General features: G+C 57.6%; 1 long non-coding RNA gene and 1 pseudogene across 2 annotated transcripts; both read right to left on the bottom strand.

The window, feature by feature from the left end:
• Positions 1 to 314: 314 nt before the first annotated feature.
• LOC123651042 lies at positions 315 to 2,785 on the bottom strand. Of its 2 annotated transcripts, XR_006741363.1 has the most exons (4): positions 2,613 to 2,785; positions 2,372 to 2,518; positions 2,049 to 2,127; positions 315 to 637 (listed from the first exon to the last, which is right to left on the bottom strand). It is a non-coding gene; the product is annotated as an uncharacterized LOC123651042 (long non-coding RNA). The 2 variants fall into 2 exon arrangements; XR_006741364.1 differs by lacking the exon at positions 2,049 to 2,127 and having other exon boundaries at positions 2,613 to 2,779.
• Positions 2,786 to 6,017: 3,232 nt separating this feature from the next.
• On the bottom strand, positions 6,018 to 8,314 carry LOC118717032 (annotated as a pseudogene).
• Between the last annotated feature and the right edge of the window lie 1,550 nt (positions 8,315 to 9,864).

The raw sequence follows: 9,864 nt of genomic DNA, 5'->3' as shown, positions 1-9,864 counted from the left end.
CGGCCTACAACTGAGTTATGTGCCCTCGACTGGAATCGAACCCAGGCCCCTTCAGTCCAAGGGCTGGCAATCTACCCACTGAGCCATACCAGTTTGTCCTTCTTTACAGCCCTACCCTCCCTGTGGGCTCAAGGAGGGAGAGCGCACCTCCGGGCCTCTGATCCGGGGTGGCCCTGGTGGCTTGCTCTGGTCAGTGGCAAGAGGCATTGTGTCCACGGTGTGCTCAGACCTGAGAAACCCCAGTCATTCCCTCCGTGCCTGGGCCGTCACCCAGCCTGGGCAGGAGAAAGCAAGAGTTGAGAGCAAACAGCGGCTGCCGTTCACACCAGTTTTATTAACGTTTAAACATCCAAACATTTTACAGGCGGAGGCCTAGTCCAGCTTAAAGACACACACACACCACTGGGCGCACAGCCCGGGCAGCAGGCAGTGGGTGTCTGTTCCGCTCTGAGGACCAGGCGGTGAGAGCTCAGAATGTGAATTAGAAACGACTGCAGCCGCCGGAGCCTTCGGCGAAGCTTGACGCCAACATTCCACGTTCAAGGCAGGACCTTGTCCCCGGCGGCCGGGCCCCAGACACTCAGGAGCCGTGTGACGGCGTCTTCCTCCACCTTCTCCTCCCCGTTGTGGCCGGGGCCTGAGGAGACACAAAGCCGGGGGGGGGGGGAGCACAGGGTTTCAGGGACGGAGCTGCTCGGGATGAGTGCCCGGCTGAGGCCCTGGATAGCCAGCCCAGGACAGGGCACCCGCCCAGCAGCCCCTGTCTCCAGTCAGGGACCAGCTGTCGCTGGCAGGGACTGAAAGGGATGATCACGTCCCAAAGGAAAAGATGGCAGAGGCGTCTGGTTCACGAAGGACTTCCTTAAGTGAGACGTGAGCAAATATCGCCAGGTTCAGGCCTCACAACCCCCAGGGCCCGGGACACCCCGTGGGAACCACCGTCTCTGAACGGCTCACTCGCTTTCAACTCCAGCGGCCCTTCCAGCTGCCAGCCTCGCTAGGGGCCCGGCCACAGTCTAGCCCCGTGGTCAGCAAACTGCGGCTCGCAAGCCACATGCGGCTCTTTGGCCCCTTGAGTGTGGCTCTTCCACAAAATACCACGGCCTGGCCGAGTCTATGTTAAAAATGTGGCGTCAGAAGAAGTTTAAGTTTTAAAAAAATGGGCTCTCAAAAGAAATTTCAACGGTTGTACTGTTGACGTTTGGCTCTTGTGGACTCATGAGATTGCCAACCACTGGTCTAGCCAACCAGGCAGCGTGCACCACTGTGAGTTTCCACTTGACACCCCGTGCCCAGCCCGCCCGCGCTCATCCTGAACTCGCCGAGGGAGACCCGGTGCCAAGTGCTGCAAGTAAGCACCTTGCTGAGTCCTCCCACAGACCTTGGAGGCCTGGTTGGTGTGGCTCAGTGGCTAGAGCATCAGCTTGTGGAGTGGAGGATCCTGGGGTCAATTCCGGTCAAGGGCATGATCTTAGTTATAGGCTCCATCCCCACCCCGGGCCCTGGTCAGGCAACCAATTGCCATGTCTCTCTCACATCAATGTTTCTCACTCTCTCTCTCCCCCTTCCACTCTCTAAAAACCAAGGGGAAAATATCCTCGGGTGAGATTAATAACAAAACAAAACGACACCAACGGCCTTTGAGGTTGGCACTGCTACCGCCTCAGGTTTAAGGAGGAGGAGGATTCAAGGCTAAGTGGGGACTCAGAAATTCACTGAGGGCAGAGCTGGGAGGCTAAGACCTGGGCCTCGCACCCGTGTTCCAACTACTAAGCCATCCTGTACACGCAGCGGCCACGTCCACAGGGTCCCCTTGTGTTCGGTTTCAACCCACGGCTATGAAATACTGTCTGTATCAATGTTTCCGTAGAAAATCCCCAAGGGCCTTGCCGGTCGAGCTCAGTGGTTAAGCACCAACCTTAACGTTTCCTTTCCCACGTTAGCATCACAAACCGACAGCAAAGCCCTTTAGACACTTAAAAACCCCAATAACAATATCAAACCTGAACCCCCCCAGGGGATGCTGACTCCCGATCAGTCACACTTACCTTGAGCTTCACCTTCTGGAAGTCCAGCTCACGCACTCGGGGGGCCTTGTAAATGACGTACAGGCGGTTCCTGAGAATACTGCAAAGAGCCAAGGTCAAGTTCAAGGGAGACAAGTCCACGCGGGGCCTTCCGGGGCGTTCCCACAAACCCCCGAGCACAGAGCAGCGGACGAGCCACTGATGTTCACCTGCACGGTCACAGGGAGCATCGGGGAAGGAATAACAGGGCACTGGGCGGAAGGGGAGATTTGCACTATTTTCTCTGTGGGGTTCTTGTTGAAGTTCACACCGGGAACCAGATGGCCGGCCCGGCAGACACTCACCATGTCCTGCTGTTGTTCACCAGGAGGCTCTTCAGTCTCCTCAGCAGGGGGAAGCCGTCCAGCTTCCGGATTTCACTGTCAGAAAACCAATGGCATCGAACTGGTCCAAGGTGGCACCCGGATTCCCGATGACAGGGGTTTTATATCCTGTGACAGAGGAAAGCCCACGGGAGGAACGACAGGACTGAAAGCTGCAGCCCGCACACCCGGGATCCCGAGGCCGCCCGCTGCCCGCGCTCACCCCGCAGGCCCGGCTCGCGGCCCCGCACGGCGCTGAGCACCGCGCCGGCCGCTCCGTCCGCTCCGCCGTCCGCTCCGCCATCCCGCCGCCTCCTCCTCCGGCCTCGGCGCCCGGGGCTCCCGCCACACAGTCCCCTCTGCGGCCTCAGACACACTTCCCGGCGTGCCCCGCGCTCCCTTAGACGCGCCTCCCGTCTGGTCCCTCCTCCCAAACAGCCGCACTTCCGGTAGTACCTCTTCACCAAAGCCTGACGCACTTCCCAGCATGCCACGCGACCGACGCAAGACACACCTTCTGACACGGAACGTGGGACACTGCCACACTTCCCGGCGTGTCTTTCGACTGGCGCAAGACGCGCTTCCCGGCATGCCACAGGACCGACGCAAGACGCCCCTCCAGGCATGCTACGCATCGACGCTGCCACACTGCCCGGCGTGCCCCGCGTTCACCTAGACGCACCTCCCTTTTAGTCCCGCCTCCCGAACTTCCGGTAGTACCTTGCCTCCAAAGCTTGACACACTTCCCAGCATGCCACGCGACCGACGCAAGACGCACCTGCTGACACGCAACGTAGCGGCACTGTCACACTTCCCGGCGTACCTTTCGACTGACGCATTACGCACTTCCCAGAATGCAGAGCGTCCAACGTAAGACGCACCTCCCAGCATGCAACGCGGCCACTCGGCCACACTTCCCGGCGTTCATCGCGACCGAGTCGTGACGCACTTCCGGGCGTATACCGGGTCCACTGCTACTACATTTCCCAGCGTGCTCTGCGCCCGTCGCTAAGCAACGTTTATTGCTGAGGCCAGCTTAAAGAGCCCGCTCTTGGGTGTCCAGGCCAGAGCAAAGGAGGAGCCGGGATCCAATTCTCTTGTGGTTTGGAGATCCAGGGCCCTTTGGCTACGTTCTCCCGTTCTTCTTGGATTCTCGGGGGCATCTGTGGAGCCTGTAGGATCCTAAATTCCAGACATTAGTATCTGCCAGTTCAAGAAAGTGTCAAAGCGCTCCAGTCTGTGACAGGTTCCAGGAGGGGGACCGGGAGAGGCGAAGACTCCACGCAAAGAGCGCCTCTCACCGGAAGGGGGTGTCAGCGGGCTCTCTGGCCGCCTGCCGAGGGCATTCCTGGGACAACGGGCCACAGGGCCATCCCGTCAGAGGACTGGAGGGCAGACACGAACCAGAGTGAACCCCCGAAGGGGATGGTTTGCAGGAGGAGGCCCTGGTTTACAGGAAATCGCCGCTGCTCTTTGGGAGAAAAAGAAATTAAAACGTGTGCGGGGTCACGGGGTATCACACCGGTAATTTCAGAATTCTCGTGAAGAGAGGCCTCTGTGCTATACATGTCGCTTTACTGTAGTTTTGCTTTGGGATGGCTGGGCAAAAACAAACGCACACAAAAGTTTAAGCGGTGCAATACCAGATGTGTCCACAAGACGGCGACATAACATCCCAAAAGCGGTGTTAGCAGGTATATGGACTAATAATGGGGATTTTTCCCCCCATAGATGCAGGTATTACTAAACTCCCTGCAAATGCTCCTTTTTTTGGCATTAAACTCGACGTTTTTTGGCATTAAAATATCTATGATGTTAACGCCTTCAAAATGTGACATGAAGTTTTGAAGATTGTTTATTCTAAATAGCATAAGTACCAAATTGCATATATATCCACATATGTGCACATGCCATTTTGCTTACCGGGCTTTAAGAAAAAAATGTTTTTCTTCAATATGTTATTTATCTCAGCGGGAAGGGAGAGGGAGAGAGACAGAGACAGAGACATACGAAAGATTAGAGAAAACCATCCATTGGCTGCTACATGCAAACCCCACTCTGGGGATGGAGCCCACAGCCTGGCTTGTGCCCTGACCGGGAATGGAACCGCACCACCTCCTGGTTCAGAGATCGTAGCCCAACCACTGAGCCACACCGGCCGGAGGGCATCAGTGGTGTTAACGGTCTCCTCTGCACTCAAAGCTCCAAAGAACAGAGACAAAAAGGACATTTGTTTGAGAATCGGAGGCGGACTTACCAGGCACTGAAGCGCCGGGTCCTCCGGGAGGGACTCTGCTCTCCAACCCTCACCCCCAGCCTGCGACCCTGCAGCCACGGTCAGGCGGCCCCAGGACAGGGCCCTCCCGAGAGAGACACCACCTCCTCTGCCTCCTGGAGTGCCTCCTTCCAGGCCTCCTGCCGCTGCCACCTCCCTGACAGGCCTGCCCCGCCCGCAGCCCCGCAAGCCGGACAGCCGCCACCGCGTTTGTCTCTGAGAGAAAATAGCCCCTTTTCATTGGTTTCAGCGACGGGGATCCACATCCACGGCGAGAATCGGCTGCCTCCTGCACCCCCACACCAGGCGTGGCGGCCCCAACCCGGGCATCGAACCAGGAATCAGATCTGAGACCTTCCGCTTCCCAGGTCCAAGCTCAACCACTGAGCCACACTGCAGGGGCGCAGCCAGGTGCAATCGCTGTGCCCGGAGAGAAAGACTGCTTGGCTGCGGGCTGTTAACTGTTAACTCAGGGTGAGCACCGCCTTAACTTAGCGCTCCCACTGCATTTGCATGGGTCTGATCCACCCCTGCCGAGGGGGGTCCCCCAGCTCCCCATCTCTTGGGGTTCGGAGGTCCGGGGCGCCTCGGCTCCGTGCTCTGTTCTGGTTGCCTTCCGGGGGGCGTCTCTGCAGCCTGGAGGGGCCCCGATTCCAGACATTAGTATCCGCCGCTTCAGCAAAGCGTTGAAGCGCTCCAGTCTGTGCCAGGTCCCGGGAGGGGGGCTGGGAGAGGCGAAGACTCCATGCAAAGTGCGCCTCTCAGGGAACGGGGTGTCGGCGGGGTCTCCGGCCGCCTGCCGAGGGCATTCCTGGGACAACGGGCCTCATGGCCATCCCATCAGAGGACTGGAGGGCAGACACGCATCAGAGGGAACCCCGGATGCGGGTGGTTGTGCAGGAGAAGGCCCCGATTTACGGGAAATCGCCCGTGCTATTTGGGAGAAAAAGAAATTAAAACGTGTGCGGGGTCACGGGGTAACACACGGGTAATGTCAGATTGCTCCTGAAGACAGGCCTCTGTGCTATTCTTGTCACTTTACTGTACTTTTGCTTTGGGATGGCTGGGGGGGAAAAATAAATTAACGGTGCAATACCAGATGTGTCCACAAGACGGCGACATAACACCACAAAAGTGGTGTTTGCAGGTATATGAATAAAGGGAATTTCCCCCCCATAGATGCAGTTATTACTCAACGTTTTTAGGCGTTTAATACCTACGATGTTAATGTCCTCAGAAAATATGACATGAGGTTGTTTAATTTTATTTTATTGATTTTTTACAGAGAGGAAGAGATAGGGACACAGAGTTAGAAACATCAATGAGAGAGAATCACTGGTCAGCTGCCTCTTGCACACCCCCTACTGGGTATGTAGCCGGAACCAAAGTATGTGCCCTTGACTGGAATCAAACCTGGGATCTTTCCTCCTGCCACTGCCACCTCACCTGACAGGCCGTCCCCACCCGAAGCCCTGCAAGCTGGCACAGCTGCCAGTGTGTTTCTTTGTGAAAGAAAAGCAACGTATTTTTATTGATTTCAGCGACAGGGATACACATCCACGGTGAGAATCGGCTGCCTTCTGCTCCTCCACACCAGGGATGGAGGTCCTGCGGGTGGGGTGGCATTGGCCGCATCGGATCAGCTCTGAGTAGGTGCCCAGCTCAGTCGGGAATTCAGCTGCCCCAGCAAGGCTGTTGGCGGGGGGGCGGGAAATGGCAATTATAAAACAATTACGTATGTATTGATTTGGGAGGAAGAGAGACAGCAATGATGAGAATCATGGATCACTGCCTCCTGCAGGTCCCCTACTGGATGGGGACGGGCATGTCCTGGGAGACAGATGCCAGGCGGATGGGACCCATCACGGGCTGCTTCCCAGAGTCAGACGAAGGCGGAGGAGAGGGATGGGGAGGATGGGGGAAGGAGGGGAGAGGGAGTGGGAGGCACTGCCTGGACCTCCCCAGCTTCTGCAGGATGTGGAGCCTCCCGCCGCCTGGGCACCCGCCCCTGGGGCTCACCAGCTCCAGGAGGCTGTGGTTGGTGAGGACGAGCTCCGTGAGGCAGGGCAAGGCCTGGTCCAGCGCCTCGCCGACGGGGCTGCAACACAGCAAAAGCCGAGTCAGCGACGGGGAAGCTGCGGACAATGTGACCCCGTCCTCCTTGGAGGAGTTCAGACTCCAAGTGGCCAGAACCTGGGAGGCCGCTCTCCCGAACCCGAGGGACAGAGGCACAAAGGCAGACCCTGGTCCGAGGCCCCAGGGCGAGCGAGAGCAGCATGGTGCTGGGACCCACACTTCCCGGAGGCTGTCATGGGCTCTTCCGGCTCACACACTAAGGACACCAAGAAAAGGAGGAACCCCAGGTGGCCGGTGTGGCTCAGTGTTTGAGCATCCACCTAGGAACCAGGATGTGACGGTTCCATTCCCAGTCAGGGCACATATCCGGGTTGTGGGCTGCCCAGTGTGTATGTTTGTGTGTGTGTGTGTGTGGGGGGGGGGGGGGCGGCGTGCAGGAGGCAGCCGATCCATGATTCTCTCTCATCAGTGACGCATCTTTCTCTCTCTTTCTCTCTCCCTTCTTTCTGAAATCAGTAAGAGTCTATTTTTGGGGTCAGAATCCATGTGCTGCAGAACTTGATTGATGACATGGGGTGGGCCATGAGATGAGAGGAAAAAAGCTGGAAACTGCTGGGCCAGCCCAGGACAAGTTCAGCTCTTACCTGCGAGAGAAGTTTCATTACACCAGGAACCAGATCGCCAGCCCGGCAGACACTCACCGTGTCCTGTTGTTGTTCACCAGGAGGCTCTTCAGTCTCCTCAGCAGGGGGAAGCCGACCAGCTTCCGGATTTCATTGTCAGAAAACCAATGGCATCGAACTGGTCCAAGGTGGCACCCGGATTCCCGATGACAGGGGTTTTATATCCTGTGATGGAGGAAAGCCCACGGGAGGAATGACAGGACTGAAAGGCACGAGGCCCATCAGCAGAACTGCCCCGTCATTTGACTCCAGGCTGCCGTTCATTCATTCACTCAGCAAGTGTTTACCCAGGCCCGGCAGGTGCTGCTCAAATGGTTGAGCATCCACCTGTGAACCAGGAGGTCATGGCTCAACTCCTGGTCAGGGAACAGGCCTGGGTTCTGGGCTCCATCCCCAGTGTGGGGCGGGCAGGAGACGGCCAATTCATGATTCTCTCTCATTATTGCGGCCCCTCCCCCTAAAAAAACAAAGCACCAGCACGTGCCCTGTCCACACTCTGCCGCCATCGCGCACCGTGTTTCCTGAGAACCAGCCGCTCGCTCGGTGCTGGGGTCACGACCCCGAGTCCCGGCTCGGCGCCCGAGCGGATCAGACCGAGACCCGGCGCCCCGAGGCCGAACCGGACACGGCCCACGGGTCCGGGCCGGGAGCGACCCCAGTCCCGTCCCCAAGCCGCCGGCCGGGCCAGGAGCCCGCGGGATGGTCCCTCCGCCCCGCCGGCCGGACGCGCCCGGGACCGCCCGGCGCAGCCCGCTCACCGCGGGGCCCCCGAGGCCGCCCGCTGCCCGCGCTAACCAAGCAGGCCCGGCTCGCGGCCCCGCACGGCGCTGTGCACCGCGCCGCCCGCTCCATCCGCTCCGCCGTCCGCTCCGCCATCCCGCCGCGGCCGGGCCTCCCGACACACAGTCCCCTCTGCGGCCCAGACACACTTCCCGGCGTGCCCCGCGCTCACCCAGACGCGCCTCCCTTCTTGTCCCGCCTCCCAACAGCCATACTTCCGGTAGTACCTCTCCACCAAAGACTGACTCACTTCCCAGCATGCCACGCAACGTGGCACGCAACGTGGCAACGCTGCCACACTTCCCGGCGTACCTTTCGACTGACGGAAGACACACTTCCCGACATGCCACAGGACCGACGCAAGACGCACCTCCCGGCATGCAACGCGGTGATGCTGCCACACTTCCCGGCGTGCTTCGCGTCTGACGCATGACGCATTTCCCAGAATGCAGAGCACAGACGCAAGACGCACCTCCCGGGATGCAACGTGGCTACGCGGCCACACTTCCCGGCGTTCGTCTCGACTAACGCGTGACGCACTTCCGGGCGTACACCGGGTCCACTGCTACTACATTTCCCAGCGTGCTTTGCGCCTGTCGCTAAGCAACGTTTATTGCTGAGGCCAGCTTAAAGAGCCCGCTCTTGGGCGTCCAGGCCTGAGCAAAGGAGGAGCCTGGATCCAATTCTCTTGCAGTTTGGAGATCCAGGGCCCTTTGGCTACGTTCTCCGATTCTGCTTGGATCTCGGGGATCGTCTGTGGAGCCTGTAGGGTCCTAAATTCCAGACATTAGTATCCGCTAGTTCAAGAAAGTGTTAAAGCGCTCCGGTCTGTGTCAGGTTCCAGGAGGGGGGCCGGGAGAGGCGAAGACTCCATGCAAAGAGCGCCTCTCAAGGGAACGGGGTGTCGGCGGGGTCTCTGACCCCCTGTCAAGAGCATTCCTGGGACAACGGGCCACATTGCAATCCCGTCAGAGGACTGGAGGGCAGACACGCATCAGAGAGAACCCCAGATGCGTGTGGTTGTGCAGGAGAAGGCCCTGGTTTACAGAAAATTGCCCCTGCTATTTGGGAGAAAAAGAAATTAAAACGTTTGCGGGGTCACAGGTAATTTCAGATTGCTCGTGAAGAGAGGCCTCTTTGCTATACTTGTCACTTTACTGTAGTTTTGCTTTGGGACGGCTGGGGGGAAAAAAACACGATGCAATACCAAATGTGTCCACAAGACGGCGACACAACATCCCAAAAGCAGTGTTACCAGGTATATCGATTAATTACGGGGATTTTTTCCCCCCCATAATTGCGGTTATTAATGATGAACTAAAACTCCATGCAAATGCTTCCTTTCTTGGCATTAAACTCGACGTTTTTAGGCCTTAAAATATCTATGATGTTAACGCCTTCAGAAAATATGACATGAAGTTTTGAAGATTGTTTATTCTAAATAGCATAAGTATCAAATTGCATATATATCCACATAAGTGCACATGCCATTTTGCTTACCGGGCTTTAAGAAAAAAATGTTTTTCTTCAATATGTTATGTATCTCAGAGGGGAAGGGAGAGGGAGAGAGAGAGACAGAGACATAGGAAAGATTAGAGAAAACCATCCATTGGCTGCTACATGCACACCCCACTCTGGGGATGGAGCCCACAGCCTGGCAC

This window comes from Pipistrellus kuhlii, unplaced genomic scaffold, assembly GCF_014108245.1.
Source record: "Pipistrellus kuhlii isolate mPipKuh1 unplaced genomic scaffold, mPipKuh1.p scaffold_m20_p_128, whole genome shotgun sequence".
Classification (NCBI taxonomy): domain Eukaryota; kingdom Metazoa; phylum Chordata; class Mammalia; order Chiroptera; family Vespertilionidae; genus Pipistrellus; species Pipistrellus kuhlii.
Note: the sequence above shows the minus strand (reverse complement) of the source record. Positions and strands in the feature narration are given on the sequence as shown.